The following is a 6,641-nucleotide window of genomic DNA, read 5'->3' as shown; positions in this document are numbered from 1 at the left end:
GAAGATATGGCTTGAGGTGGGGTACCTCAGCACAGCTCTATTCAAACCGGTAGGTCATCAGGTAAGCTCTTATTTTTGACGTTCAGAATTTATAATAGACAGCTATGTGAGGCCAAGTGTGGCATGTATAGCATGTTTTCTAGCTACGTGCAGGGTGGTTTTAGTCTAGTGTACGGAGGAGACTCTGGCAAAATTCTCCCAAAGTATCTAAGAGTAGACATTCGAGGATGAATGTTTCTAGGGGGGAAAGATGTTACATCTCACGTTTTTCGTACGTTAAAGTTTCGTCTTCAGTTAATTGACATAAACTCGGGGATGAGATTATCTTGAGGTTAGCATATTTATTCTATTTATAACAAGCAATAAGTAAGTGCCATGAAGGAAAGGGTACACGAATTAAAGAAGTTTCTTTGAAGGTTATCGATTTTGGATAAAATACGGTCCGAGCTATAATACCCGATACTTATGGACTAGTATCATACAAGGTACCATATGACCATGATAGTATGATGTATAAAGTATATTAAAAATGAGTAGAATTTTAAGTAATTTGAGACAATTCTTAATTATGCGGATAATTGATTAATTATTAGGTAATGGGATATTACCCACTTAATTAAAGAATTATTTGGATAAATATGGAAAAGACCAACACGGCAGCAAGCCACTCTTTAACCAAATGACTCTTGATCAATTTTAAATAGGTTGAAACCTAATCTACTAAGTACAAGACATGTCAATTCTAAGAATTTCAATACAAAGCAATACTACAATCAGAAAGGGGGACGTTAGCCATTCTTATAACCTTTCAACAAATTTCATTCTCAAAAACACTTCAAATCAGATTCTAAACCTTACACTAGCAACGTGATTCTTCCAAATTCCTATACAAAAAATCCAACGAGAATTATTGAAATTATAGCAACATAATATTTTGCAGTTCTAAAGGAGTACGGTGCAACCTTTTCCAAGAACATCATACGAACTTTTTCCTAATCCAGGTATGTTAAGGCTAAGCCCTTTCTTCATTTTGGCATAATCTCGTAATTACACGAATTTGATAACGAGGCATAAAGAAAAATTCATATCCAGAAATTTACGTATATTTTCCTAGTCTTGTAAGTTACAGTATTCTCCTTATCGGGACTTCATATCCAATTGCGTATTTCCTTTTTCTAGTCATGAGAGCAAGAGAGCAGAGAGCCTATACATATATATATATATATATAGTATTATAGTATTTTCATTACCATCGAGCTATAATCGATGGGCAGGCCCCTATTGGGAAACCTCTGATCAGATGGTAAGTTATATACCGAGCCTACTGTGGCCGAGCGCCTATGAGTGAGCCCAGTTGGTCGAGATATAGAGCCTAGTATGGCCGAGTGGCTATGAGCGAGCCTACTACGGCAAAGCAGTTTATATATATATATATATATATATATATATATATATATATATATATATATATATATATATATATATATATATATATATATATATATACACACACACACACAGCCGGACAGCTATTTTACATACTATATTGAGAAAGTTGAGTCAGTATCAGCAAGTAAGCATATCTTCAGATTATCTTTGACTTCCAGTTTCTTTCACTTATTATATTATCAGTTCAGTTTTAGCTTTCGGTATATTGCTTTACATACTCGGTACATTATTTCGTACTGACGTCCCTTTTTTGGGGGCGCTGCATTTCATGCGTGTAGGTTCAGACAAACAGACGGGTAGACCTCCTCAGTAGGTGTTGCCCGAGTTCAGCTTTATCGGTAAGCTCCCTGTCCTTCGGAGTTGCAGGGTCTAGAAGTTTTGTGTACATCTTGTGTATGTATGGAGATAGGTTATGGGTAGTTCGGGGCCCTGTTCCGATCACAGTACATCCATCAGTAGAGGCTTGTAGACATATCCTGTCAGTTAGTGCAATATGTTGGGCTGGTAGGCCTTTTATGTATATTTTGTTGGTTTTCCAGATGTAGTAGTTATGACGGCCTTGTCAGCCCAGCTTTATATTGATATTTAGTCAGCATTCGTAGTTGTCTTACAATGTGGCCCATGGCTAAAGTATGACATCACATGTTCAGAGTTCCTTAGTAACAAGTTGGTACGCAAGGATAAGTGAGTCACCGGGTGCCGGTATCCCCCCCCAGAATGTGGGATCTATATCTGGCCGGATGTGTTCATTTCATCATAGCGTTATTTTCGGAGGGGTCTTCGGGCCTTGGATGATATTTCTGTTGTCGGCCTTTCCGTGTAGTCTCTATTGTGCCATGTGGGTTATGAGGCGGTTTGATTATTTGCACTCGTATTGAGATCCCGTGTAAATTGTGGTGTTGTGAGAGCAGAAAGGCTCTCAAGGTACAGGACATTTATTTCACCTAATTGTGCTTGAGTTTCACAACGTATGGCGTTATTCGTCTCCCCAGGATTTGTATTATGCACTTGGCATGTTTATGGTTGATATTCAGGCATTTTGTGAGTATAAGCGTTATGGTTTGAGGTGTGTTTTCCTTAGATTATTAAGTGTGGATCGGGTGGTACGCTGCCACGGGTATCATAGGTGAATTAGGTGGCACGCCGCAATAGCGTGACTTTGAGCACAGTTCCCTATATCTATTCCTGGGTGTTTTGTCCCACATTTGCTGAGAAAGATTCATGACATCTTTTCAGTTGTTAAATTAGTTATGCGGGTTGAGTAGTTCTTTCCAGAGTTTATTATTCCTTATGTATCGCATTCGAGTTTGTAGAGTGTTGGCGCATTGTTGGCTTCATACGAGATCTTGGTCAGTGTTTAAGGCGTCTTATTGCCTGTGTAGCTTATATTGGGTGAGAAGAGACTATTGGACCTGAAATCAGTGCAATCAGATGTATATAAGGTATATTAAAGAACAAATATCACTATTCAATTCAGAATGAGGTAATGTCCTTGGCAGGAGGAGAGACTTCATAATTTGTTAATTCAGCAAGTGGTTATGAGTTTCTACGCATCTCTTTAGTCGTGGCAGCATTTCGAGTATTGGAGCAGGGCTTATATGTGTTATTGGGTGTATTATGGGCTACAGATTCGTGAAAATTTAAAGTTATTGGGATCGGAGGATGTTATTATGGGCAACCGACTTATGTAGTGCATGGGGTGATTTCATCACAAGTTCACAATCATGTTTTGGTACAGTGCGTGGTGATTGGTACAGTGTTCGTGTGTTAGAGTCAGGTCTTGTAAAGGAATTCAGAAGTGGGAACTCGATTTTTCTAAAGCTTGTTAACTAAGGTTATAGGGAGAGTTTTCAGTCTGGCTCGAGCTAATGTGCTCAACTAAATTGCGGTGGCATGGGTAGGTGCACGTGGTGTTAAATAGTGATTTTGGACAACTCTGAAACAGTCCTTAGCACGTTCGAGGATGAACGTATATTTAAGTAGGAGAGAATGTAACAACCCGACCGGTCGTATTAATCCCCGGCACGTCATTCGGCGGTTCGAGGCCTTGAGTAACTTCACTTCAGTTGCTATGACTTGACGTATGGTTAGAATTTAATTTCGGGAAGTTCAGAGTTGGTTTGGAAAGGAAATTCTAAATTTGGAAGCTTTAAGTTAACTTTGACTTTTGAGTAAACGATCTCGGAATTGGGATTTTAAGGTTCCAACAGGATTGTATGATGATTTCAGACTTGGGCGTATGTCCGGATCGGGTTTCGGATGACCCGGGAGCGTTTCAGCGCCTATTGTGGAAGTTGGCATTTTGGGAAAGATTTCATAAATTTGAGTTAAAGTGAATTTCAATGTTATCAATGTCTGTTTGGGATTCCGATCCTGGGAATAGCTCTATATGGTGATTTTGGTGTTGGGAGCACGTCCGGATGTGGATTTGGAGGTCCGTAGGTCATTTTTGGGTCATTTGGTGAAAGTTAGAAATTTGAAGGTTTTTGAGAAGTTTGAGCGGGAGTGGACTTTTTGATGTCGAGGTCGGATTCCGATTCCGAAAGTTGGAGTAGGTCCGTAATGTCGAATGTGACTTGTACGCAAAATTTGAAGTCAATCGGACATGATTTGATAGGTTTCGGCAGTGCATATAGAAGTTTGAACTTCTAAAGTTCATTTAAGCTTGAATTGGGGTGCGATTCATGATTTCGATGTTGTTGGATGTGATTTGAGGCCTCGAGCAGGTCCGTGTTATGTTATTGGACTGGTTGGTGTGATTGGACGGGGTCCCGGGGGCCTCGGTGGATTCCGGGTGGTTAACGGATCGAATTTGAATTTGAGGAAAAGATGAAACAGCTGGGCATATGGTGTAACCGCACCTGTGTGAAGAGGGCTGCAGGTGCGAGTCCGCAGGTGCGGGAAGCGGATGCGTAGAAGCGGAAGGAGCCAAGGCTGCTGAGAATCGCAGAAGCGGAAGGAATTTGTGCACCTGCGATGGCACAGGTGCGATGTCAGTAGCCGCAGAAGCAGCAAGGGCCGCAGGTGCGAATGGAGTTCCGCATAAGCGGATGCGCAGAAGCGGCCTAAGAGCCGCAGGTGCGAAAATGTCGCTGGGCAGTGGGTTTTCTTTAAAACGGGACTTGGCCCATTTTTCTCCCATTTTCATTTGGTTTGGGCGATTTTAAAGAGCTTCAAAGGGAGATTTTCAGCAAGCAACTCAAGGTAAGTGATCCCCACTCATTATAAGTTAAATACATGGCTTGTATAAGAATTTAAACATGGAAATTATAGAAATTGCGGGGGTTTTGGTAGAAAACCTAGAATTTGGTATTTTGGATTTTGACCACGAATATGGGCATGGAATTGGGAATAAATCATACATTTGAGTTCATAAGGTTATGGGTAATGATTATTTTCAAAAATTTTCGGAATCCGGGCACGTGGGCCCGAGGGTAATTTTTATCGACTTTTCGATCGGGGTTAGAAATTATAGTAAATTTAATTATAACGAGTATTAGAGTATATATTTATGGATTTGCATATTTATTGACTAGTTTTGGAGCGTTGGGCATCGGTTTGAGTTGTTGGAAAGTCTTTGGAGCCTATTATGGAATTTCGGAGCGAGGTAAGTCTCCTTTCTAAGCTTGTAAGAGGGAATTAACCCCATAGGTGCACTGAATTATTGTGTGCTTCTATTTGTGGGGGCTAAGTACGCACGAGGTGACGAGAGTCCGTACATAGCTATTAGCTATGCCTATGTCCGGGTAGTTTTAGGCTCACATCATGCCTTGTTGATAGTGTTATTGATTTATGTTTATTGTTTGCCTCGAGAGGGAGCGAGATTGAGTTTGCTTATTAAATGTTTTGAAAGGAGTTAAAATTGAAAAACTTGAGATTTAAAAGGTTTCATTTGAACTTCGTAATTTCGTAAAGGATTGAGAAATGCTATAATAACTTAAGAAATCTATGTGTGACCGCGTCACGCGTATATTTCGCGAGCGGGGTAATTCCTTCTACAAGTCTTATGGGATCGGGCCGTTCGCCTCGGAAGGATTTATGTACCACACTCTCATGGGAGCGGGTCGTTCGCCTCGGTAGGTTAATAGATGCATCTATGGTTCGCATCGTTCGACCCTCGGCACTGCACAATTTACTTTTATGTTGGATCGGGCCGTATGCCTCAGCATTTCCTATATATATATTATCCTCATGGAATCGTGCGTAATATTGGCAAGAAGCTAGTGTATCTGAGGTTTTTCCCTTATTTAAATTATGACCACCTCTTTGATCAAATCCACCATCTCTATATATCCTCCGGTTACAGAGGGAACTTGTTAGTTGAGAGCTCGAATAAAATTGTAAAGAGGGGAATTATGCCACGTATTTTATACATGTTTATTTCATATATTTACTCGGTTTCATATCTATTCACTTTTTTACTGTACCTGATATTATTGGACCACTAGTAAGTGTCGAAGTCGACCACTCGTCACTACTTTTTCGAGGTTAAACTGGATACTTACTGGGTACACATCGATTTACGTACTCATACTACACTTGCTGCACATTTTTGTGTAGGTACACATATGATTAGCGGCTTTGTGGGCGCAGAGCCGCGATTATGGCGGGGACTTAGGTGAGCTGCATTCTATACGACGCTCCGCAGCCAATAGAGTCTCCTTCAGAGTACTTACATTTTTCCTGTCCAATTTGTATTCCGGGCAGTTGTTGTATTTTATTTTACATTCCTAGTTAATGCTCATGCACTTGTGACACCGGGTTTTGGGATGATTATGGGTTGCACTGTATTGGAATTTTTAAAGATATTATTATGTATTTTGTAAATTCTATCTTCTACTATTTAATCAAAGGGAAAAACTATGATTTCAAGAATATTAAAATGAGAATTTACTAATTATTGGTGTTGGCTTGCGTGACAGTAGTGTCCGGCGCCATCACGACCTTTCAAGGATTTTGGGTCGTGACAGGTACCCAGTAAGTGCCAAGCCTAACCTCGGTAGAGTAGTGACGAGGTCAGGTCAGGGTCCTACTGGAAATAATAAGAAACAAGGAAGAAGATATAATAATATAATGAAACGACAGAGAAGTGAAACAATGAGAATTTACGGAAGGTAATTACACGGAATCAAAGAAAGACAAATACAACATAAAAGGAATTCAAAAATCTTACAAGTTAAGGAAAGACAACA

This window comes from Nicotiana tabacum, chromosome 13 (assembly GCF_000715075.1).
Source record: "Nicotiana tabacum cultivar K326 chromosome 13, ASM71507v2, whole genome shotgun sequence".
Classification (NCBI taxonomy): Eukaryota; Viridiplantae; Streptophyta; class Magnoliopsida; order Solanales; family Solanaceae; genus Nicotiana; species Nicotiana tabacum.
Note: the sequence above shows the minus strand (reverse complement) of the source record.